The 27,430-nt window shown below is 38.4% G+C and overlaps 1 protein-coding gene and 1 long non-coding RNA gene across 7 annotated transcripts in view; one reads left to right on the forward strand and one right to left on the reverse strand.

Annotated features, from left to right (window-relative positions):
• The window catches only part of sdk1a (sidekick cell adhesion molecule 1a), a 534,220-nt gene that overhangs the window by 384,755 nt on the left and 122,035 nt on the right, over positions 1-27,430 (reverse strand). The window lies entirely within an intron of this gene.
• On the forward strand, positions 2,889-15,755 carry LOC141381260 (uncharacterized). The gene is made up of 3 exons (XR_015481114.1): positions 2,889-4,734; positions 5,295-7,490; positions 12,705-15,755. It is a non-coding gene; the product is annotated as an uncharacterized LOC141381260 (long non-coding RNA).

Below are 27,430 nucleotides of genomic sequence, written 5' to 3' on the forward strand. Positions count from 1 at the left end.
TCAATGTAGTGAGTTTTGGCGCTCTCACCAGAAGAGCAGTAAATGCACCACCTCTGGTGTGAATGCACAGTACTGTAAGACTTTATTTTTTTGGTCGTGGGTGACATTTGTGAAAATTATTGCACTGTAAATGGCTTTTTTTGTTTCAGGTTAAAATACATTTTAAATATGCTTAATACATGTAACTGTGATGCTCCGAAAAATACACCACTGTATATTTATAAAACTGTATGCTACAGTATAAGATACACTTGCTTTGTGCATTTATTTTCATTAAAGGAAGAGTTTGCTCTAAAACAGAAATTTCCCCCAGGTCATCCCATATGAGAAACACCTCCCAGGGTCCAGCTAATCACCAATTAAAGCAACTGAATAGGACTCAGTGTGGCCCATTTTGATTATCTAAAAATCCATATTCATACACAGTAGATTCAAACTAATTCTCACAACCACAGTTGACAATTTCTGGTAGAAAAAAGTAAAACATTATGTACTTTTAGCAACAAATGCTCACCTTGGACTAACACTTTTATGCATGTCCATGAGGCGGTTTTATCACACTTCTCACATGACATACAGTATGCAGGTTGCGAAGGTCATAACATTGATGTCAAAATTCTGCAAAATCTGCCTAAGCTTACAGTCTGTGTTTACAATGTCCTGCAGGCACATATGAACTAGAGGTCAATGAAATGAAAAGTGTGTTGCGATCGTCCTTAAATAGATTACGTAATAAACGTATGTTTATGTAACACAGGTTTATTCACAACATCAGATTACAGTTAAACGCACAGCAAACAACAGGAACAAGTTGAGACCCGTGAAGTTGGCGCCTACACGTCGTGTCCCCATCTGTAAACCTGGTTGATCCTACCAGTGATATATGCTTCTCAAAGACAGATCTACAAAAACCTAAATGCAGATGACCTGTACAGTAAAACGACATTACGGTTTGCTCCACCATGCACATGGAAAACAATGCCAATCATTTTGTAAGTGAGCGTGCACATTTACCAAAATAATCTGTATCATGCACCAGTCAAAATAAAAAATATTTACATAGTACTGTACATGTCATATTATACCAATTGAACATCATATAAAATATATAACAGAGATTCCCACACATAGCCTTTACTTGGGTGGGTGGCCCAGGTATATTAATGGCTGCCCAAGTATTTTTGGGGCCATTTATTTTTTTATAAATATCATCCTTTTACACTTTTTTTGTATCTGCTCAATAGCAAACCATCCACAATCTATTCACTAGTGGAAAATCTCCTGCCACCCTACACGTTTACTGCTTTTCGTTGTGTGTGCGAGAACTGTCAACACTCTCACAGACAATCTTACATGCTCTGCAGAGACCCACAGTGATGTTCCTTTTTAAGACTTAAAAATGCATTCACCCAAGGTTTCTAAATCTCAGAAAATTTGGTCCAGTATTCAGCTTTTGGTTTCGCTTTCTAAGCCATCGTCATTTTTATTTGAAACCTGATTTTCTTTCACTTGGCTTTGCAGTTGACAGCGCGTGCACAGCCAAAAGACTGAGAGAAACTTTATATAATAATCATTTCATCTAAAGAAATCAGATAAACTTTTCTATTTACTCAGAGGACAAAAATTACATCTAAACTGGTTGCAAATATATATACACCATTAGAAATGCTTAATTAACTTATTTGCCTTATTTAAATAACCTAGATTTTTTTCCTATAGATTTTTCAGTTCCTTCATGTCATTTATTTCTCATTTGCTGCATTATTTTATAATTTTGACGATGTTGATATATTACATATTTTATACACATCTAACGTGCTTTGGCAATACAGTACAAAATGTCAGCAGCAGATTTTACCTGTCAGTGGGTGCACATGGCTCCTGAATAGTATAAAAGTAAAACAAATAGTGGATTTTTTTTGTTTTTTTTAACAGTCTAAAAAAAACCTTCCACCTATTAAAAATAATGTGTATGATAAATAAAAATATTGTTAAAAATCCCTTTTTTGTCGCATGTTGGAACACATGTGCCATGGTAAATGGTGTGTTTCAATCCGGCCACCACTGCAAGTATATTTTAAACCAGTAGGAAGCACTGAATAATATTAAAATACTTCAATCAATTAAAATACTTTAATTAAAAATTAATCATATTATGGCGTGCGGCTTGGTAGACCACCGTGCGGCTTGGTAGATGGTGGTTAGCACTGTCACCTCACAGCAAGAAAGTTGCTGGTTTGATCCCGGCAGGGCCAGTTGGTATTTTTTTTGTGGAGTCTGGATGTTCTCTCTGCATTCGTGTGGGTTTCCTCCACTTTCCCAAAAGTCCAAAGACATTCAGTATGAGTGAATTGCGTAAACAAAATTGGCCTTAGTGAACGAGTGCCAGCGTGAATGCAAGAGTGTAAGGGTTTTCCCAGTACTAGGTTGTGGCTAAAGGGCATCCCCTGTCTAAAACACATGCCAGAATATTAGGCGGTTCATACCATTGTGGCAACCCCTGATAAATAGGGAACTAAGTCACAGGAAAATTAATAAATATTCATATTATTCTAGTTAAATTTTATTTAGATAATCACAATTGCTTTGTATAGTATGGTTGCATGGTTTATTGGTAATGGTAGTATTGTTATACAATGGCTTTAAAATATTTCAAACTCTGTTCATTTCTGTTACTCTGAATAGGATTTAGTAGCTGCAAAAATCGCGACAATCTCTTAAAAAGAATGACTCACAAAGTGAAATTTTGAATTATTTTGGATTGTTACCTGATAAGACTAAAAAAAAAAAAAAAGTTGATGAAAAACCCAAAATAGCAACTGGAAACATTAAAAAAATTTTGATCATTCCATAAAGCCTAATTTTGTTTGAATGTGCTTTTTTTTTTTAACAAATTTAGTTTGGTACAGTTTGTATCTTTATTTTAATGTATTTTTTGTTGGTCCTTTATTTACAAAATAAAAATAATGGATTTTAGGTGAAGTGATGTGCAAATAATACTTTTTTTTTCAATAATAATGAAATTATGAATTAAATGCATGACCTATTATAAGATGTAAAATATCGTATTTCTGAAAATGTTCTTTATAATTTGAGTTATGTATTACAGTATTGCAATACAACTATCGTGATACTTCAGCTGGTATAGTATAGTAACATTAATTAATGGTATCGTGGCAACCCTAATGTATTGTAGTCAATATGTACATAAACTTCACATTGAAATATTTTATTTATATTAATCATTCATAATCAAAGCACATTTAATCATATACTTCTACTATTCATCTATACAATTAGCTGTTTTAATTAGCCCATTATTTATTTATTTATTTTTACAAAAATCGAATGTTTTAGTTGTAATCAGTAGCAGCAAAGATACAACTACAGGCCTGACAGAGCTAGCAAAATCATGAAATCCGTATTGTTTAGTATCGCATGTGTTCTGTGCAAATGGATAATCTGCATTACTTCTCTAAGATGATTTCCCATGTTCACGGTGTGGGATGTTCATACAATACTAAACACAACTGACACATCCTGAAAGAATCTGCGCTAAACCTCTCATCATTGTGGACACAGAGAAAGCAAACAGCTGTGCATGTTTGACTTTAAACACACACACGCACTCACACAGAGAGAGGAACACCTGTTTAAGGGCACAGCCTGCTTTTATTTTTTCCTTCTAAATGCGAATATTAAAATTCCATCTCTGATCTCTTGCCTACACAAACGGTTCATTTCAAAATTGTTGGCCTGAGGGCTGTCTTATGAGAAATATCTCAGTTTTTGCCCTTTGGCTCTCGAACGCCTTAAAAAGTGCACAGGTCAATAAGAGGCGCCGTGTATATTTTTTTTTAATCAGGACTTGAAATGTTGTGCCACGTACAATAAACAATTTCAATCACCCACAACACTGAGCCCATTCAGAAGATTAGATTATGATTGGTTGGTCCCTGAGCTGGGCTTGTTGACAGAAATGCGGTCCCTTGCAATAACTCACAGTCATGAGGGGAAACAATCTGTCTAAGGAGGGGCTCTGAGTTACACCTGCAATATGCTCCATGCTCTCAGCCGGCCATGACAAATATGAAACGCGACCATCCCCTTACAGCAGAGCCTGAGCCCTAGAGTAAATATGAGACAAACAAACCAAAGCTATTGTTTTGTCTGCTGAGAGAATACAAGCGAGCCACATACAGTAGATCAGCAGAGCAAGTGACTGCATGTTAGGTGGCAGGAGGACATGATTGAAAACACCTCGGTTGCGCCTCAACTATTTTACCAGCCCAAAAAGCTGTGTTTTTTGTGAAGCTTCTTAAATTAGAAATGACAAACTTACTAGCTGTATCCATTTTTATGCATACAAAATTAGGACATGTTCCCATAGCAGTGTTTCCCAACCCTGTTCCTAAAGACACACCAACAGTATACATTTTCAACCTCTCCCTATTGAAACACACCTAAATCAACTCATCAGAACATTAAGAGACTCCAAAAACTGAGATGAATGGGCCATATAAGGGAGACATCCAAAATATAGACTGTTGGTGTGCCTGCAGGAATAGGGTGGGGAAACACTGACTGATAGCAGTGCATAAATACACAAGACTTGTAGATGGATGGAAGGATGATGGCACAATGAATGATGGATGACAGGATAGATCAATCAACATTGACAACCACAGCAATGGAAATATGGAGGATAAATACACTCATCTGCCACTTTATTAGGTACACCTGTCCAACTGCTCGTTAACCAAAATTTCTAATCAGTCACAGTTCAGGCAGGTGGTATAATGTTATGGGGATATTTTCGTGGGTCGATATTTTACTTTGGGCCAATTAGTTCCAACTGAGCATCGTGGCAACCACAGCCTACCTGAGTATTGTTGCTGAGCATGTCCATCCCTTTATGACCAGTGAACCCATCTTTTAATAGCTACTTCCAGCAGGATAACACACCATGTCATAAAGCGTGAATCATCTCGGACTGGTTTCTTGAACATGACAATGAGTTCACTGCACTCAAATGGCCTCCACAGTCACTAGATCTCAATCCAATAGAGCACCATTGGGATGTGGTGATATGGGAGATTCGCATTATGGGTGTGCAGCTGACAAATCTGCAGCAACTGCGCGATCTTAGCATGTCAATACAGAAAGGTCTGAGGAATATTTCCAGTACCTTGTTTAATCTATGCTAAGAAGGATAAAGGCAGTTCTGAAGGCAAAAGGGGATCCAATTCGGTACTAATAAGGTGTACCTAATAAAGTGGCCGGTTAGTTTATAGATTGCTTAACATTATTCTTCCCCAATATCTGAAATGAGCTACTGCTAACATCATTGTGGATATTCTGTTATCAGGATCTGCTTTGGCATTTTCAGCTGGCTAAATATACTTAGGTGGACACATGGCCAAAGACTTTTATTATTTCACTTTCTCACGATGTGACCTTATATCTCCCAGTGTGACTTTCCTATTTGTCTTTTTATTTTACTGTAATAGAGAAACAAGCTTCCATCGAAATGTGTGTTATTTTATTGCAGCAGCAGCACAGTCTAAACCACCAATAAAGTGACTGACAGGTGTATTTACTTAGCTAGTTATGTTCTGCTTGGTCCAAAAATAAGGTCAGATTACCGCTGCAATTCTGTACTATCTGATATCATGATGGTACAACCACAATGGTGCACTTTAAGGGTTAACTTCTCTGCGCAAAGACAAACCTTTTGTATTGATCAGGCTGTCAATTATGAATGAACGTTCCATTGAGCTATTCAGTTCTACATTCCATTCTATGTGCCAAAAGGGCTACAACTGTCAATACAGGCATAAAACTAAAGAGACACGTCTAAGAAAATAAAAAGAGCAAAATAATATGAGAGATTATACAGATTTAATAAAATGCATCTGTTCCAAATAAACACAATAAATAATTATGCTATGCTTTCCGATGGATCTCAAGTTGAATGTCAGAATTTGGGTTATTTTTATAGGTTTTTTTGAATAGCTTTGTTTCAGAATTGGCTATCACTACATGTATGCCAAATGCAAAATAATTAGGATCTGATATAAGGATGCTTTGGCTTGTTTCAGTCCTCACTAATCTTTGCATGAAATTCTGAACTACAGCAAATTATGGGAAGTAAGTTGTGAGTTTATGGTCTTTTTAATTAAACCAAAGTATTTGACCCAGGCCTGATCTGTTATTGTTAGAGTAGTGTGTTATAGGACTGCTCGATTTTGGGAAAAACCCTAATCACGATTATTTTGGTCATAATTGTAATCACGATTATTCAAAACGATTATCAGTTTAAGTCAAAATTATAAGCGCTCATGAGAATTTTTAAAAAAATAAATATTTCTCAATTATGTTTAACAGAGCAAGGGATTTTAACAGTATTTCCTATAATATTTTTTCGTCTAGAGAAAGGCTTATTTGTTTTATTTTGGCTAAAATAAAAGCAGGTTTAAATATTTTGAAACCCATTTTAAGGTCAATATTATTAGCCCCCATAAGCAATACATTTTTGATTGTCTGCAGAAGAAACTACTGCTATACCATGAACTGCCTAATTACCCTAATTAAGCCTTTGAATCTAAATGCTTGTGTTTTGAAAGATATCTAGTAAAATAGTATGTGCTGTCATGATAACAAAGATAAAAGAAATCAGTTATTAGAAATAAGTTTTTAAAATTATTAAGTTCAGAAATAGGTTTGCACTTTTAAGAGCAACAAATGTGTACAACTGGAAAGGGGGCAGTATATGATGCAATAATCATTTATCTCGATTAATGGTTTTTCATAATCATTCGAAGCCAAAATCAAAATTTTTAATTGCACAGCCTTAGTGTGCTATATTGAAAAAAAACATATTACTTTCTGAGATTCAACAATCAGAAAATATCTTAATATTACCATGACAAAACAACTTGTTTTTGTCTTGAAAACTTGACATAACTAGCACAACATAATTTGTCATAAATCTGTCATCAACATGATTGTATTTAGGCCATTAAAATTGTGCCAAGAATTTTATAACAGCACTGCCTTTAATATTTTCCTTGACCTTTCTTGAACTATAGTGTTACAAATTGAAATTGTTATTGATTTATCACTAAATTTCATTAAATATTAATGATTCTGTAATAAAAAAAATTTTGGCAGAATATTGACAATTTTAATGACGAATTCAGTTTGTTCCACTGAAAAAAGCTATCAGAAAAATATTCATGACAATTATAATGGCCAAATGAAAAACATGTTTCATGAGAGATTTATGACATGCTATGCTGTCTTAATAATGGCAAGTTGTTATGACAAAGACATAAATGTATTTGTCAAGTTGTCATAAAGACATCTCACTCAATGTTACTGTATATTTGCATTTAGAATGACAAATGAGTGAATGACGCTTAATGACATTTGTTATAAGCATGCACCGATTCTCCTTCATATTCATGACATATGTCATGATTATTGTTGTGATGAGTCAGAAGGCATTGAATCCATTTGCAAGCTTGATTAAGAGCACACATACAAACAAACACAAAGGGGCAATCCAGGAGACAGAACGTGGGACAGGCAAAAGTTCAAAGGCAGGCAGATATCTTACTGGTCAGAATAACAGGCTGGAGATCAGGGGCAGGCAGATGTCTTTCGTAATCGTAGAACAAGCACAGGGTCAGAAACACAGATCAGTCCGAAGCAGGGAGTATGGAACGCTCAGAAATGACAGCCAGGCAAATCAAGACTTCGCAACGAACCGGAGCGTGAGTGTGGTATATATACACGAGAGCTGATGAGTTGCACCTGGACCGTAATCAGTGCCAGGTAGCAGGGCTTATGGGATTTTGAGTCCGTGAGTCGAATCAGAATTCTGGCGATGGTTCCCTCTGGTGGTGCACAAGAGGGTTGGCATCGCCCTCATTTACAACAGAACCCCCCTCCTGCGAGCGGCTCCTGAAGCGAGAAGGCACCTGACGCCGGGGTCTACCGCGCTGTCGGGGGGCTGGTTTCTCTGGGAACCTTTGATGAAACTCTTCCGTGAGAGTTGGGTCTAGAATATCTCTAGCATTCACCCAGGACCGTTCCTCTGGACCGTACCCTTCCCAGTCCACCAGATATTGGAGGGCGCCACCCCGACGTCGAGAGTCCAGCACTTCTCGAACGAGGTAAGCTTCCTCGCCCTCGATCATGACAGGTGGAGGGGTCCTGGTTTCCGATTCCTCCTCAACCGCCTCCTCTCGTGGACCACCAGCGGGTTTGAGTAATGACATGTGGAAAGTAGGAGAAATACGATAATGATTAGGCAAGGCTAAGCGAAAAGACACTGGAGTAATCTGGCGTACAATTTTGAATGGCCCTACATACCTGGGACTGAGTTTGCGGCAGGGCAATCTCAGACGAAGGTCTCGTGTCAACAACCACACCCACTGCCCCGGTTGATACGTGGGTCCCTGGCGTCGGTGACGGTTCGCCTGAATCTCTCTCCTCCTGACTGCCCTCATGAGATGTCTGTGAGCCTGGTTCCAGACATCCTCACTCCGCTGCAGCCAATCCGTGACAGCAGGTAACTCAGTGGGTTCTCCGGACCATGGAAACAGGGGTGGTTGGTAGCCAAGAATACATTTGAATGGCGTAATACCCGTGGCTGGCTTTATTAATGAATTTTGTGCATATTCTGCCCACATCAGATAGCGACTCCAGTCGTGCTGTTGCTGATGACAGTAGGAACGTAGAAATCGAATGACTTCTTGATTCATACGTTCAGTTTGGCCGTTGGATTGAGGGTGGTACCCTGAGGTGAGACTAACATTAATATTTAGATTTTTACAGAGAGCGGACCATACCCGGGAAGTGAATTGGGATCCCCTGTCTGAGACGATATCATCAGGTAAGCCAAACATTCGAAATACATGATTGCACAGGGCTTCTGCGGTTTCAAAGGCAGAGGGCAATTTGGGCAACGGTATTAGGCGACAAGCCTTGGAGAAACGATCAACCACCGTGAGAATGACTGTGTTGTTCTGGGAAACAGGGAGATCCGTAATGAAGTCCACCGCTATATGGGACCAGGGCCGTTGCGGAACCGGTAGCGGTTGTAACAGGCCAGCAGGGGTTTGGTGAGATGCCTTCGTGCTTTGGCAAATTTTACATTTCTGAACATAATTAATTACATCCTTCGTGAGGGACGGCCACCAGAAACGGGCTTTGACTAACTCCAAAGTTGCAGTGATGCCTGGATGCCCCGAACTGGGAGTGTCATGAATATGGGTCAGTAATCTGGTACGTATGTTATTGGGTACAAAAATCAGGTGATTCGGACAGTCTACTGGAGGGTTGTTTTCTCGGTTGGCCTCTTGGATCTCGGTAAGTATGTCCCACTGTACTGGAGCCACTAGTAAGTTCGTAGGAATAATGGTTTCATCACTAATTGGGGTTTTATCCTCTGATAGCCTGGATAGTGCATCTGCCTTACTGTTTTTACTCCCTGGTCTATAGGTGACAATGAAGTCGAATCTGGTGAAGAACAAAGCCCAGCGAGCTTGTCTGGGATTTAGACGTTTGGCTGAGCGAAGATATTCCAGATTCTTGTGGTCAGTTAATATGGTGAATTGCTGACTAGCCCCCTCCAGCCAGTGTCTCCATTCTTCCAGGGCTAATTTCATTGCCAGTAATTCGCGATTTCCCACATCATAGTTTCGTTCTGCGCTGGTCAATTTACGGGAGAAGAAGGCACATGGATACATTTTGGATGGTTGACCCTGACGTTGAGATAACACAGCACCGACTCCTGTGTTGGATGCATCCACTTCCACAATGAAAGGTAGGTCTGGGTTGGGATGACGGAGAATAGGAGCTGTGGTGAATTGAGTCTTCAGATCGCTAAATGCTTGGCGTGCTTCAGAGGACCAGGATAGTTTGTGGGAATTTCGTTTGGTCATGGCTGTTAATGGTGCGGCTATTGAACTAAAGCCTCTGATAAACCGTCTATAGAAGTTGGCAAAACCTAGAAATCGCTGCAACTCCTTGAGATTCTGGGGTAACGGCCATCGTTGAACTGCCTGTACCTTCGTATCATCCATGGTAATCCCTTCTGCACTGATGACGTATCCCAAAAAGGCGATCTGTGTCTGGTGAAATTCACACTTCTCTAATTTGGCGTACAGACGATGTTGAATCATGCGTTGCAACACCATACGTACATGTTCAACATGTTCCTTCATCGTGTTAGAATATATGAGGATGTCGTCGATGTAAATGATGACCCAGCGATCCAGCATATCCCGAAAGACATCGTTCATAAAAGATTGGAACACGGATGGACAGTTTGACAGGCCGAAGGGCATTACCGTGTACTCATAGTGCCCCCTAGTGGTGGAAAACGCGGTCTTCCACTCGTCACCAGCACGGATTCTGACAAGGTTATATGCACTGCGAAGATCAAGCTTGGTATAATATCTAGCCTTTCTTAATTGTTCCAGGGCAGGAGGTACGAGGGGTAGTGGATAGCGGAATTTTACGGTGATTTCATTGAGCCCTCGGTAATCAATACAGGGACGTAAACTGCCATCTTTCTTCTTTACAAAGAAGAATCCAGCTGAAGCAGGAGATGTAGAAGGTCGGATGAAACCCTTGGCCAATTCCTCGTCGATATATTCAGACATTGCCTTGTGCTCAGGTTGTGACAGAGGGAATATTCGACCCGTTGGAGGACTTGAACCTGGAATTAACTCAATAGCACAATCACTTGGTCGATGTGGGGGAAGTTGAGTAGCTTTTTGTTTGCTAAAAGCTTCATGTAAGTCATGGTACTCAATGGGGATTAGTTCATCAACGAGTTCAGGTAACACATTGGTGGTTCGTAATGGAATTTTGTGAATGGGCTGGATGCACTGTTTCATGCATGACTCACTCCACTGCAATATCTGTCCGTCCCTCCAGGAGATATGAGGATCATGTCGCCTTAACCAGGGCAGTCCCAACACCAGTGGATGATTAACTGAATCAATAATGTAGAATTGCATTTCTTCAATGTGTAGAACACCAACTTGTAACTGTAGCTTATTCGTAATCATACGGATGCGTCCTTCACCCACAGGACGACCGTCTAGTGCTTCCACTGCAAGACAGGAATCATATGAGCTGAGAGATAGTTCGTGACATAAAGCAAATTTTTTAGATATAAAGTTTCCGGCAGATCCAGAGTCGACAAGAGCCGTAGTATTAATCATTCTTTTATCAAATTTAATAATCACAGGAATCAGTACACTGAAAAGTGCAGGAACATGGGAAGGACTCACCGATTGAACTGGTGTCTGAGGTCGTACGCTGCAGGTGGATTTCCTGTGCCCTGATTGACCGCAGTACAGGCATAGATGATTTTGTAATCGATGCATTCTTTCTTCATGGGTGAGACGGGTGAAACCCAGTTGCATGGGTTCATCAGGGGGCGTGTCACTTGAAACATGGAGCTGTGTGCGAGGATTTCTACGGCTGCGAATCAGATGATCAAGACGGATGGTAAGTTCAATGAGTTCGTTCAATTTCTTTCCTTCGTCACGGCAAGCCAATTCGGATTGTAGATTGGTATTCAGACCCCGTCTGAATAGTGTCTTCAGTGTATCCTCAACCCAGTTAGTTTGAGCGGTGAGAGTGCGAAATGACAGGGCGTATTCTGCAGCTGTGTTACGCCCCTGTGTAAGAGAAAGTAACTGCTCACCGGGGCTTCTCCCATCTGCTGGGTGCTCGAACACTTCCCGAAATTGCTTGAGAAAAGTTTCAAATGTGGGATAGTTACATTCCTCCTCCTTCCATATCGCTGTAGCCCATTCCAGCGCTTTCCCCGTTAACAGGTTGCATACAAAAGCCACCCGACTAGAATCAGTGGGATATAATGCAGGTTGTTGGTTAACAAATAGTTTGCATTGCAATAAGAAGCCTTTGCAGCGAGAAGGTGACCCACCAAACTATTCAGGAAAAGCTAATCGGGGACTTACGGTAGCCGGAGCATTGGAGACATGCGTTGGTTGAGAAGCTGTCATGGTAGCAGGCGGGGTAACTGCAGGATTCGGATGACGGAGTTGCTGCATAGCTCTCACCAGTTCCTCCGTGAGAGAAGTTAGATGGGTGAGTTGTTGATGATGGGTGGCTAACTGAGTGGCTTGAGCGGAAAGTTCAGTCGAGACTTGTGCTAAAGCTGCTGGATTCTGTAGTGGCGAAGTCTTCTGTTGTGATGAGTCAGAAGGCATTGAATCCATTTGCAAGCTTTATTAAGAGCATACATACAAACAAACACAAAGGGGCAATCCAGGAGACAGAACGTGGGACAGGCAAAAGTTCAAAGGCAGGCAGATATCTTACTGGTCAGAATAACAGGCTGGAGATCAGGGGCAGGCAGATGTCTTTCGTAATCGTAGAACAAGCACAGGGTCAGAAACACAGATCAGTCCGAAGCAGGGAGTATGGAACGCTCAGAAATGACAGCCAGGCAAATCAAGACTTCGCAACGAACCGGAGCGTGAGTGTGGTATATATACACGAGAGCTGATGAGTTGCACCTGGACCGTAATCAGTGCCAGGTAGCAGGGCTTATGGGATTTTGAGTCCGTGAGTCGAATCAGAATTCTGGCGATGGTTCCCTCTGGTGGTGCACAAGAGGGTTGGCATCGCCCTCATTTACAACAATTATAAAGGTGTCTTGACAGTTCAAAGAACACCTCCTTTAAGTAGAATATTACTGACTGTGTGCTAGGGCTCAAACCTCTCACAGTTTATTTGATCATTTTAACTTCAGTTAAACACTAATCTGTCATGCAGTATCACACATGTGTACACCTCGTAGCAGGCGTGCTAAGAATTTGTGAATACTTCATGTAGCATTTTGACTGGCTACTGAAAATGAGTGATATACTCATTCACTCACTCTAACAACAAGGAATTCGTTGGCCGTTTGTTAAAGGAAGGATCAGAAAAGACTATTGATGTATGGGACTTTGTCAGAGTTTGAAAGGAACTTTACAGTACATAGTTCATGGATCAGTTTCTTCCTCCATTTCACAAGTCTAAGTAACTTAAGTTTAAAATTAAAATGCCTCCTTGTTTTCTTTAGCTTGCAAATTATTTATTTAATAGTCTTTTGTTATTTGTAAACACTCCATATGGCTTGTACTGCATCTGGCTCACTTTTTATATAGTCATATTGTGTCTAAAACCACGTTGAAAATGTGACGAGTGACGCTTTGTTTACAGATTTAAACGTGTTTAAGAGATCGCAATCCACTGCCATGTGTCGTTGCTATGGCCATCATCAGCTGTTTCTTCACAAGTGTGGCGGTCAAGTTTCAAAATAATTCAGCTTTTGCCACTGTGGGGATTAATACTGTGAATATAAATGTGTGTCATGGTTAACAATAGAGCAACATGCTGATGTTAAACTGCATTGCTTTAATGCACTCCTGCACTGGGCTCACACATACACTCTGCACTCTGACTACTTCAACATTGTTGATAAGCCATTGTGGGCATTTCTCTATATCTCGGGCTGTATGCAGTAGACTTGGTCATCGAACTAATGAGTGCAGATTAGCATCGGGCTAAGGAGGGGTTTGGGAACAAATAAATCGCTGAGCAAATCAAATGTCATTGAGTCATTGGGATAGTTAGGTAAAAAAAAATGCATAGAATAAAAGACAATGTAAGTGTTTTTTAACCTTGCATGCATGTCAGACTGTTGTTAGAGACCCCCAAACCAAAATTTGACCTTTTTATGCATAATAGGGGCTTTTTGAACAACAATATTCATATCACGTAATACTGAAATAACACTTATTGCTGAAGATCATGAAAAATATTTAGTAAAATATTATGTACTGTCATCATGGCAAAGATAAATGAAACCTAAGATTATAAGAAATTAGTTATTAAAAACAATTATATTTATTCTCTCTTTTAAACACAAATTGGGGGAAATTATACAGGGAGTTAATAATTCAGGATGGCTAATAATTGTGGCTTCAACTGTATATCGCTTAGACCTATTTAGAGCTAATACCATAATCACATCCAGTTACAAGTAACATAACAACACTAATATCTTTCCACTAGACAGTATATGAATGCAAGTAGGAACAGAATAAATTTCTTCTGAATATCGCATCTTATTATTATCTAGCTAACTGAGCGATTTGGACCACCAAACTGCTAGGTATTAAGCATGACCTGTAATTCTTGCTGGTCGTGATGTGAGACCTGGCAAAAATAATAGCATGAAATCGAAGCACTTTGTCCAAATAAGCTGTTATGATTATGTTATACTTTGGAAAAGCAATTTACCGTCATCATAGACATCCTCCGTCATAATCTTCCTTTAGACGGCGACAGAAAAGAAGAACTGTATTAGTCATACTCTCGTCAGTTAAAAACTGATTACTTGATTGATTCGCGCTACGGACCCCAGTCACGTATTCGCTCGATGACAGAGGTGAGAAATGACAAAAGTACTCTATAATTACCTTGAGCTGTTGCCATGCCAGCGAGATATTTAAACACCTTCCAGCCCAAGCGAACATGCACAGTGCACATATACATCTATTAAGGCACATGTAATAACTCCTATCATCTCTACCTTTGTTGCATTCTCATATTGTGTGCTAGCTATTGAAAACTGATGAAAATCATCGCTGTCACTCAAAGTCTTGACAATCTTTTAGGACTGTTGTAATAAAAAAAGCAGAAATAATGATGTACGTAAATGGCTTCTCCCGAAAGACTTGTCCATTTCGCTCTTGTGCTTCTATACTGACATGAAGGAAATACAGTCTTCCATAACTGAATGCACCAAAGAGTGGTCAATTACTAATTAAATTAATAAAAGTTACTTATTAATAAAAGTACTTTCTATAAAAGCAACTCTCCTTTAAAAATAAGGATTCCATTTATCCCCATTAGTAAAGAAAGCTGGCCGTTTTATCAGATTTTCTGGTCTGCACTGATTTTATTCTCCAATTTGAGTGTTCCAAAAAAGCAATTAATTTTCCTTCTGAATGGTATACTGTTTCCATGGCTCTAATTCATTTGACCTGAGGTGCCAACAAACTTCTCGAATTGAAATATTCCTGATTAGTAAGTATTTATAAGGAATTAGTCCCCAAGGAAATGACAAATGAAACTTTTCTCACAGCATGGATTCTTCAAGCATTTGTTCTCTCTAAACCACTCCTTTCCATAAGTCAGCTCTGCTCTGATTGATCAGATTGCACATTGTCTTTTGCGATTGGATGTGTGTTAGAAACCCAAAAGGGTTTTTTCACAGAACTGCATATTTTTAAACTTGAAATTCAGACCTTTTTTATTAGAAATTTTAAGAGTTCGCCCACTACAGGGCGAGAGGGAAGTCCGAGTTCAGGTAGGTCTCAAGAACACCACTGCTTGATAATGTTGGAAGAAGATTATAATGCTATGAAGTGTCTATGCTGTCAATTTAGATTTGTCAATTTACTTATGTAACATGTTTTTGGTCTGTGGGAGGAAACCGGAGAGCCCGGTGAAAACCCACGCAAACACAAGGAGAACATGCAAACTCCGCACAGAAACGCCAACCTGGCCAGGTATTGTCTGAGCCGCTGGCATTCTTGCTGTGCGGCCGTGAGGCTAACCACTAGGCCTCCGTGCTGCCCTGACAAGGAAATGGGAGTAGGAGGGGGGATTCTTCAAGACGAAGATGGCTGAAATAAGATACTCTGGTTATTTATAGTGGTTAACGAGTCGTCTGATTGGTAAATCAGTGTTAGCTAATGTGGACCAGGTGCTATCAATCATAAGCGCGTGCTCCTCTTGAAATTAGTTTAAAAATAAACTTCACTTATGTTCAACTAGCAATTTGATTCATAATTCATTGAAATTATACACATAAACTTTCAGTTTTTTTATTTTTTCCAGAGAATTGTGCAAAAAAAAAAAACTTGGCTGTTTCTCCCAAAATTTCATGATGACAATTGCAGTTCTGATTTCATTTTTCAAAACATTTGTATTAGGGCATAATCACACTAGGTGCAATTGCCTTAAATCGTACCGAAACACGATTGTCCCCTTTCCCCTCTACCCCAATGGACTGCACCTACACTGCATTTTGCATTCCGAAACTGAGCACACTTTATTTATCGATGATGCAACTTTTCAGGAAGAGAAGCGCAGTGGACATTGCTTTAGTTATATCATTTTAGTGGTTTGGGATGCAGTGACACACAAAATATTTTGCAGATAAGATCCACAACTTTTTACGCTTATAAAAGTTAGCAAGGGTTTTACATCTTTAATAAACTATGACATTCCTGTTATTTGAAAAGTTAGAATGATTAATAAATCCATAAGAAACAATCCCTTTAAAGTCACTTCTTCAGTCCCGGACTATGGCGTGCACTCTGGCTGTGAACTGAACTGAACTGTGCGTGAGCCCGATTGTGAGCACTCACACTTGTCAAATGAACTGAGAAACTGGCATGGGCATGGTTCGGATAGCATAGTGTGAGTATACCATTAGTACCACATTTGCAAATTAGTGAGATTTGCAAAATATAAACCAACACCTTTAAGAAAATAATCTTGTTTGCTCAAAATTGGACTAAACTTATTAAAATTATTATTATTACTACTACTTATACTAGTTGTTATTATTTTTCTCACAATTTCAGGAAAAGATCACAGTTATTTTATTTTTTATTTAGCAGTGGTTTATATCTCATAATTACATCTTTACAAGGAATAACGAGCAATTTTGAGTTATAAAGTCAAATATATACATATTGAGTGAGTCTTTTTTTCCCCTTGTAATTAAATTTTATGAAGTTGATCTCTCACAATTCCTGGTCTGAATGCAATAAACTGCAAGATATCAACTCATATCACCATTAAAAAAAAACACCAACAACAAAAAAAAAAAATGCAAGAGCAGGATATCAACTTGCAATTTAAAAGAGGAAATAGATAGTCAAAGTCACTTTTTTATTTATTTTATTTAATTTTATTTTATCAAGTTGCATAAGTGGTTTCCAATATCCAAGTAGTTTTCATTAATATAAGACTAATTCCATTGTAATAAAACAGCAAAATTACGACCCTTAAATAAAGACCCTTTATTATGAGGACAATGTTTCTAAAATTATGTTTGTTTTGGTAATCTTCAATCAAAGTCTGACCATTCGCCTTCACGTTTGGAGTGGTGGTCCAACTTTTGAATTCAGTTTGACAGTTTTAGCCCCAATTTTGTTAACCCCACCCCTTTGTCTGTTAGTTTGTTACAAGAACAGATTTACGCTCAATGAAGCAAGCTGAAAGAGACAATTGACTGTTGGGTGATGATATTTGTTGAACATGGTGCAGTGTAACTGGCTATTTTACCTAGTCGGTAAACATGTTTTCAGAATGAAATGTCAGCTTATACACCATTTCTGTCAGGTTAGTCAACAAATAACAAAAGTTGTGCCGCTCACTGTGAAGTGCAACGATAGTTTTAGAACACTGGTAATTAACAACGGCACTTATTAACCACAAGGAGGAGCAGTGAGGAAAAAAACTTGCATAGTGTTGCTTAAAGTTGAAACAATAATACGCACGTTCTTATTTTCTCAAAAGCAGCCACATCCTCCAGCCTCTGACAGAATGATGAAACACTTAAACACTTGAAAGAATCGCAACTCTTGACTTGTGGTAGTGAAGGTGTCCAGTTGAGTAGGATCAGAGGGATGTTTTAATCTCCTGCTGAAATGAGTGCTTCTCTATGTCAGGTGGTCTCAGAAAGTCACCTGCGTGACGGATGATCTGAGCTGTCAGCTCCCCATGGATGATATTACGGGACAGCGACCTGCCAGACACACAGCTGCTGTTTGGCCTCTACCTAAAGCAGCTCTTCTCTACGGGACCTGTGGCGTACAGGAATGTGAGGGTGATGTTTTGGTGCTTGGCGATTTGGATTGGCAATGTGAAATGAGCAGATGAATAACGCGCAGATGGCTTTGGTCTTCATCAACAGACCTGGAAAATGATGAAACCACCGCAGAGGAGTGTGAGAGGCAATGGGACAATGAGGTGATGATGGTGAGAGCTTCACAAAGCACATGAGAGCATGTCTTTTAACTTGTGTTGCAATGAAATGCTCAAAACAATGTTCAAAACAGATGCAACAAATAAAGATTAGGTTTAGAGCTGTATGTATGTATATGCTGTATATACAGCCGGGGGGATCGGGTGATTCGAAAGGCCCTTATTTTGGAAAGAATAGTGGCCAATAAATAGTTGTGAAGCACCAAAAGCGACTTATATTAATACTTATTAGGCTTTTGTGGTTATCCATGATTTTTCAAAAGTTTTTTTTTTTTTTTTTTTTACAAAAAAACCTGGAAAAATCGTTAAGCTTTACATTATTATCAATCTTATTATTATTATTTTGTTTATTATTATTATTATTATTATTATTTAAATGGCCAAATTATGACTGATGAAAGTTGAATGTGCTGGCCAGTTTGTTATTTGCCTAATGAATAAATGACAATAGGCCAGAGTATGTAAAATGTAAAACTTTAACAGATTGCTATTTTTACCCCTAGTGATTATAAAGTCACTTCATATTTTTTTATTCTTAATCTTTGGAAAATGTTTTGGTACATCAAAAAGTGTGACCATCCAACAAGCTAATCCAGCAAAAACAAATGTGATTAAAATTTCAATAAACTGCAGTATTTAAACCCCATAATTAAACAGAAAATTAGTCAAATTACTGCAAAAAAGATCCACTTTTTGAGAAAAACAAGACCACTTTCACTAGGCTGGGTATGGGCCTGATAGGTAATCACTCATTCATTCACTCTCTTGTCGGCTTAGTCCCTTTATAATCCGGGGTCGCCACAGCGGAATGAACCGCTAACTTATCCAGCACATTTTTTACGCAGCGGATGTCCTTCCAGCCGCAACCCATCTCTGGGAAACACACACTCATACACTACGGACAATTTAGCCTACCCAATTCACGTGTACCGCATGTCTTTGGACTGTGGGGGAAACCGAAGCACCCGGAGGAAACCTATGCGAACGCAGAGAGAACATGCAAACTCCACACATAAACACCAACTGAACCGAGGCTCGAACCAGCGACCCAGCGACCTTCTTGCTGTGACGCGACAGCACTACCTACTGCGCCACTGCTTCGCCTCTGATATGTATTATGTATTTGTTTATTAAAATAAACTATTTTTGAAAATAGGCGACGCAGTGGCGCAGTGGGTACCACGTTTGCCTCACAGCAAGAAAGTCGCTGGGTCGATCCTCGGCTCAGTCGGCGTTTCTGTGTGGAGTGTTCATGTTCTCTCTGCGTTCGCGTGGGTTTTCTCTGGGTGCTCCAGTTTCCCCCACAGTCCAAAGACATGTGGTACAGGTGAATTGGGTAGACTAAATTGTCCGTAGTGTATGAGTGCGTGTGTGTGTGTGTGTGGATGTTTCCCAGAGATGGGTTGCGGCTGGAAGGGCATCCGCTGTGTAAAAACTTGCTGGATAAGTTGGCAGTTCATTCCGCTGTGGCGACCCCTGATTAATAAAGGGACTAAGTTGACAAGAAAATGAATGAATGAATGAATGAATGAATGAATTTTTGAAAATATATTTAAACAAAGTTATTGTAATTTTAATAACATTATTTTAATCAAATACAAACAAATGCTGCCTTGGTGAGCTTAAGAAACCCCATTAAACATTTACATATTATAAAATAATCTATACCTAAAATAATAATACTCAAAACTTTGGTTGTGTGGTCACAAATATATCAATTTATAAATGCAAAAGTAAATTATTGAAAAATAAATTTAAATATTAATATAGTTTAAAAACACCTTACTGCCAAATAAATTCTGCCAGTGTAAAATATTTTTAAAATTAATTAAATAAATTAAGAAAATGAATCTACTTTTTTTAAATGTGTCACTGCGTTTTAAATGCAAAACAAACAAAGAAAATAAATAAATAAATACGTAACGAGTGGGGTGCAGCTCAGAGCTGTGGGAATGGTTTGAGCCACACCAGTCTAGAGTCCCACATAAAGGAGCTCTGGAAAGATAAAAAAGTGACAAAAAAGAAAGACAAGAAAGTCCCGGCCTGGACACTTTATGTTTGGTTTCAGTTTAATGTTTAGTTGACAGCCAGCCATGAAGGGCTGTTGCCACCCTTATGTTTTGTGCTTATTTATTTATTAAAGTTGAGCTGTAAGTTTGAACTTTGCTAGAAAATAATTTAAATATTTCAATATTGGCATGGTTGTTTCAAATAAATGTAACAAATAACAAAAAAAATAAATTCCTGTATCTAATCAAAATAATCTTAAACATTTCTCATTAAATATAAAGCATTTAGTTGCTTTTCCTGTGTTTCAATTTTCAAGAATATGCTTAAATGTTAACATGCTAAGGTTTAAATCAAACACTGTACTAAACAAATTAAAGTTCAGTCTTCTCACGTTATTCCATCGCTAGACTAAGCAGCAAAGTCAACCAAAATTCATGTAGACACACAGAAGCCTAACGGAACGAGACAGCAAAAGACCAAGCTTTTGGAAGGCAGAGGAATTTGTACGAATCATTAAAAATAAATAAATTACTCCAAATCCTAGAATAAAATCTGAATTTCCCAGAAACGGACTGAGGTGAAATTAGAATCAGCCTCAGGTCAGTTGCATATTCCGGCGGTCAGTTCATTCATCAGCTGCAAATTTTTGCTCCCTATTATTTTTGCACCTAATTCCAAGGCATGTAAGTGTCTGGTTAGAGCAATGTCAGCCCCCTGCCGGGATCCTGTCAGAGCACAGCGAAGCTCTTAATTGAATACTGTATTAGTGTTTTGGCCGTAGGGTGGCCCTGCGACACCCGCCACGACCCCTCTCTCCAGCCTCATTAATTACTACATCACATCCCTGCCTTCCACTCCTGTGCCGAAGCTCATGTGCAAGACTGGAAACATCACACAAAACTCTCCCTGATGCCCAGAGGACTCTTTCATACAGGCCAAAGTAATGGAGAGCATCCTGGAAGTGGACATGGAGATAGTGTTGACTTTAGCTGTTTCCTGACTGCTCACTGGCCGAAAAACACCTTCTGTTCTGCTGCTGTGATTGAAAACAGAGGAGCCCACAGGAAGTGGCTCTGAAAAGTGACCAATCGCTGGGTCAAAGAGCAGCTGCGTCACCAATGTTCCTGTTTGGGGACAAATGATATAATGGTATCTGAGCACACATCCTGCCTTTTGCTCCCACGGCCATGTAGAGCACTGATCAACAGCCAGCAGATAAAGTGTGGGTTGGAGATTCAAAGTTAAAGACAAGGGTTAGGCCAGGCCAGGACACCTCAGAATGTTTTGGCTTGAAAACAACATTATAATATTATATATTACTTCAATCACCGTCTGGTTCTACTTCAATCACCGTCTGGTTCAGCTCAGCTGCCAAAACTGACCTCCGTAGACTACAGCGAATAGTCCGGACTGCTAAACGAATCACTGGCACTACCCTTCCAACACTTCAAGAACTATACTCTTCCACAGTGAGTGAAAGTGCTCGCAAAATCACTCTAGACGCCTCGCATCCAGCACACTACCTGTTCGAACTGTTACAGTTTGGTCGGTGCTTTAGAGCACCAAGCACAAAAACAGCCAGACACAGGAAAAGTTTCTTTCCTCAGGCCATCTACCTTATGGACAGTTAAATATTCCCCTACTGTGCAATTAATATGTGTAATACTTTCTCATATTCACTTGTACACAACACCTTATATCAATATACAATGCAATACTTTATACAGGTTATAAAGTCCTGTGTACAAATGCCAATGTATATTTACAACAAATCTGTAAAAACAATTCAACACCCAGATCTTTTGACTAACTACATCTTGTCTTGTTTAATGTTTATCATCTATTTTTATATATTTATTTTGTGTTGTCACTTTTTATGTACAAGGGAAGCTTCTGTAGCCGAAACAAATTCCTTGTGTGTGAAGCACCCATGGCAATACAACTGATTCAAATTATAACTTGACTTCTAGTTGATCATTTGGTATCAGAAGTGGCTTATATGAAAGAAAAAGGCCCCTAGATTACGCTTATTTTACCAAAATAAAATATGATCATGCATTGAATTTTAATAATTTAATCAGACTTCGCTAGGCAAAAGTCTTGTCACTTAACAGAAATAATGTATGACTCCCATAAGCTTGGAGGACTGCATTCATACATCTCTGCAATGACTCAAATAACGTATTAATAAAGTCATCTGGAATGGCAAAGAGAGCATTCCTGCAGGACTCCCAAAGTTCATTAAGATTCTTTGGATTCATCTTCAATGCCTCCTCCATCTCACCTAGACATGCTCAATAATGTTCATGTCTGGTGGCTGGGTTGGCCAATCCTGGAGCATCTTGACCTTCCTTGCTTTCAGGAACACTGAAGTGGAGGCTGAAGTATGTGAAAGAGCGGTATCCTGCTGAAGAATTTGCCCTATCCTGTTGTTTGTAATGTAATGAGCAGCACAAATGTCTTGACACCTCAGGCTGTTAATGTTGCCATCCACTCTGCAGATTTCTCACTCTCCTTAATGAAAGTAACCACAAACTATGATTTTTTCTTCACCAAACTTGACTGATTTCTGTAAGAATCTTGGGTCCTTGCAGGTTCCAATAGGTCTTCTGCAGTATTTGTGATGATTGGGATGCAGTTCAACAGATGATTCATCTGAAAACTCTAGCATCTGACACTTTTCCAAATGACCAACAAGTCATGTTAGAATTTGTTGCTCTTACAACTGAGAATGACGACAAAACTTTTGTCAGGTAGTGTATGTATAATATATATGTATACTACAGTGCTGATTATTCTTGCCTTGCCTAAATCTCGCTGCCTTCAAAATCACACAATCATGTAACTTACGGTATGGGAAAATGTTTGTTTTTGACCAACATTTTTTCCAGTTTTGATGGCATTTCTACTGCGAAAGTTAGAATTTATGCAATTATATATTCCCTTAGTTATCACCAAAGCACACTTTATTTTGTTGTACATTTTTAATCATTATGTTGTCTCAGACTTCTGCCTGAAATCAGTTTTATGAGGTGCCATCCAGCAATAATATTGCTTTCAGAGTCACTGTCTGCTAGGGCAGCGAGGCAACAAGTCAGCCACCTAAGCTTTCGGAAGCAGCCATAGACTTTGTTCACATTTTAGGACTGGCCTTAATGAAATCTGATCCAGTTGCTCAGACACCGCCTTCAATTTCTAATTTATTGGCTGCCATAGTAACAAAGAGTTAGCACAATGTCAGCAGACTTTCTCATAGAGCAAATGAAAGCAGTTGTTAGTGTGGAAAGAGAGACGAGCAACTGAAATGATCCTGTCGATCATGACAGCTCACTGAAATCACAAGGTGCAACAGAGAACATGAGCAGCCGAGGGATTTTACTCATTTAGCCATACCGTAAACTGGAAAAATTGCTGAGTCATCAGAGACTCAATCAGTATTCACTAGAGGCAATCTTACATACTTATTCATTCTTTCTTTATATAACTAGACCGAGTTTCAAACAATGTTATCCAACGTATTTAAATATTTAATTGCTGCATACCAAATTCTACAAAGAAATCCGTTTTTAAAGAGCTTGTAAGATGTCCAAAATCTAAACTTCCCTACTAGTAGTAACAATATAGTACTGTTTAGTTAAAACTAAGTTATGACAGAAACTGGAAAGGATAATAAACATTTCCTTAATCCAAACCACACAAACTCACACAAAAGTGACTTTCTCTGTTGATTATTCCTGAAAATGAGTGTAACCTATGTACTTATACTTGCAAAAAAGCGAACGCCGAATATTTACGTCATCACATCTTGTCCTAATCAGATGCAATAAGATTACAAAACAATTCGTCAAAATCCAATCAGTATAATAATCATAAAATCTAATCAGTATAGTAAAAAAATTCATCTACTAAATGTCCCACTCAACATTAATCATAAAGGGAATCAGATGAAGCTTAATTTTTGCAGTAACCCTTCCTTTAGAGTGCCATCGCAAAGCATGATTAGAAGTCAAATTTCAGTTAAATTGCTTAAATAAAATAAATAAAAAAGTTAATTAAAAATCAATTAAACATTTCAGATTACTTAAAAGTGGTAAAAAAGTCATAAGATCATTAGTTTGCCCTATACCAAACTAGTTAATAATTATGTACACTTCATGATTAAGTACTTTCTTTACATTATTTAATGTTAAACATGTCTAACATGAATTTGATACATTTTATGAACAATATTTTTATATAGTTTTCTTAGACTGATAGCAAAAACAACAACAAATAATACCTCAAGTCTTAAAAATAAGGTAAAGGAAACGTAAACATTAAAACTTTAAACAATAAAGTGCATTACTCATGATCATAGTACTAATGAACCAGTGTGTACTTTAAAAAAGTTCATTCATCAATTGATTTTCTTTTCGGCTTAATCCATTTATTCACCTGGGGTTGCCACAGCGGAGTGAACCAACAAATTATCCAGCATATGTTTTATGCAGCGGATGCCCTTCGAGCTGCAACCCATCACTGGGAAACGGAAGCGGCTTCCGGGTCCAGGCGCTCTATTCAACTGTGTAGGGAGACTCATGAAATGGTAATAATAAACGTTTGCAAAGCGCAGTAATACTTTCGAAAATCACGATCGCAATATATATGGCTATGCCTAATATCCAATGGCCAGAAAGTGATTTTATTTTTTATTTATTTAAATTGTTAAAATGTTGGTATTTGTTATACAGCAACCCCAGAGAAAGTTGTGTACAATATGACTTCATCTAAATTTAACTTTAATGTTTGATATGAATAAAAAGTGATCATAAAAGAATAATTTCTCAACTCAAACTAGTGGTGGCTAGGACCCGGACCAGCGACCTTCTTGCTGTAAGGCAACATCACTGTGCCAATTTATTTTTTCAATTATGGAGCAAACTTCTGATGCATTTTGCCTGTTCATTTAAATGATAACAATATTTTTGTGACTGAAATACACCTCAAAATTGGTTTCTTAAAAATGCCACCATTGCCATGTCTGTGCAGACACCTGAAAACAAGTCTTTAAAAAGGAGGACATGATGCGTTTACATAGTACATGTTTATGCAGGTGTAGATTAAAGGCAAGCGTGAATAATACAATCATAGTGTTGTTGCTCAAGTGTTTGCTAATGCTTCATCAGCAGAGTGTGGATTTACTTTGCATTAAAACCAACAGCAGAGATGCATCTTACACACACAACAAATTCTACATACACATCAGTACTGAGCTGCTAACAGCAAGTTGTCAGTTCTCTGCGGGAACTGTTTACTAACAAGATGACAGCACCAAATGCTGGTCTGGCATTTGTGACAAAGCGTTTTTGGTAGTTTTCATGAATGTGTAAATGTGGATCAATTTTAAAATGCCAGGAAAACTAATTTTGGTCCCACTTTATATTAAGTGGCCTAATTACTATGTATTTACATCAGAAAATCAAAACAGTGTACTTATTGTGTTTATTTAGCATTGCGCAACATATCTGGTGCTTTTGAAGTGGGGTAAATATAGTGTTAGGGACAGTTCTGTGGATATACAGTGGGTGACACTTCAAAAGACGATTAACGCCTCCGCTGCACTAAAGTATTAAGAATGTGTTTTTAGGTGTTAGAGCAATTTCCGACCATGCCACCAGGGAGCACAAAGGGACGGGATGTGAACGGACAGAAATATACAGTAGCTGCAAATACTTTACTACTTGAAAATGAAGATGCAATAATGAAACAAAGCCCTATAATTCCTTCAACAATCATTAAATCCTGTTAACAAGCTTATCATTATCATTGTAAACTTGCTAAGTGAAATGAGGATTCATTTTGGAAATTTAATTTAAAGAAATAAAAGACAACTAAAATTAAAAGTACAGACATACATGCATACACAAATAAATAAACAAATAAAAAAGCAGTGTTTTAGCATAAATATACAGAGATGTACAGTGTTTGTTATTTTAAAGTGATATAGTTAAAATGTTCAAATATTTGAAACCTAGTCTATAATAATTATTGATAAAGCAAGTTATACTGCAAATAAATTTCTCCATCCTACTCCATCGGGCATGATAATCTTAATAATATCTTGTAGTGTGTGCCACCATTGCCATGTCTGTGTAGACACCTGAAAACAAGTCTTATAAAAGGATGACACGATGCATCTACATAGTACATGTTTATGGAGGTGTAGATTAAAGGCAAGCATTAATAATACAATCATAGTGTTGTTGCTCAAGTGTTTGCTAATGCTTCATCAGCAAAGTGTGGATTTAGTTTGCATTAAAACCAACAGCAGAGATGCATCTTACACACACAACATGTACAGTGTTACAACTGCTCCATTGGGCATGATAATCTTAATGATATCTTGTAGTGTGTGCTGTGCCATGGTTCTCATATCTTGTAGTGTGCGCACATTTAACATTTAGAGGTAAAAAGTCTCTGAAGTTTCTCCTCACGTGTGCGCTGCAACCAGATTTTATGGTTAAAGCGCCACCCAGCGGTCAAAACTGCAGGTGCATTTACTACTGCCTCGGTGTCGGCAAGCACGGCGACAGAGAGAGCATATTGAAGTGTTAACAAGTAGATAGGTTTAGGGTTGGAGTTAAGGTAAGGAAAGGGTCAACAGTGTAATTATAAATGTAATTACAGAAATTAATTACAGATGTAATTATAAGCAGGTCATATTTAAAAAAATTAGTTCAGTGCAAAAACATGTAAATGTACCTAGTAATTAAAACCACTTAATATAAAGTGGTCCAAAATGTAAATTTTTTTGCTACATCGTTGGTGGTATAGTTCTGTTTTACAAACTGAACGACTATCAAGCTTGACAGACATGTCTTGCTCAAAAATAACGCTCGATAATTATTTTATGCACTTTTTTAAACAAAACGGATCAAACTCTAAATCTACCTTTCTCAGTTTCTGGGTTGGCTCAGTCACTGCATTTTGCCTGCTGGGCAAACTTATACAGACATGCCACAAATTGAAATTTTCACCATCTGTGAGAGTGAAGCCACATTCTCTATTTTAAAGCCCAAAAGCGTGTCGCTTCTTATTGTAAAATTACAACCACTGATTCGCAAATGTTGGCTTGCTTCAAGTCTGTTATTTGCACAGTTTGTGGAGACATCTTTTAATTCAATTAGCTTTGACTCGGCTGAGAGACATATGTTCGTCTATTGGAGTGTGGCAGGCCTTCAGATATACGTGCCAGGGGAACAGACTGCACATTTGAATATTCGCGGCCACTATTCCTGCACATTGAGCGAGGTTTCACAAGAGACTCGAGGTG

Source organism: Danio rerio, chromosome 3 (genome assembly GCF_052040795.2).
Source record: "Danio rerio strain M-AB ecotype USA chromosome 3, GRCz13ab, whole genome shotgun sequence".
Taxonomy (NCBI): domain Eukaryota; kingdom Metazoa; phylum Chordata; class Actinopteri; order Cypriniformes; family Danionidae; genus Danio; species Danio rerio.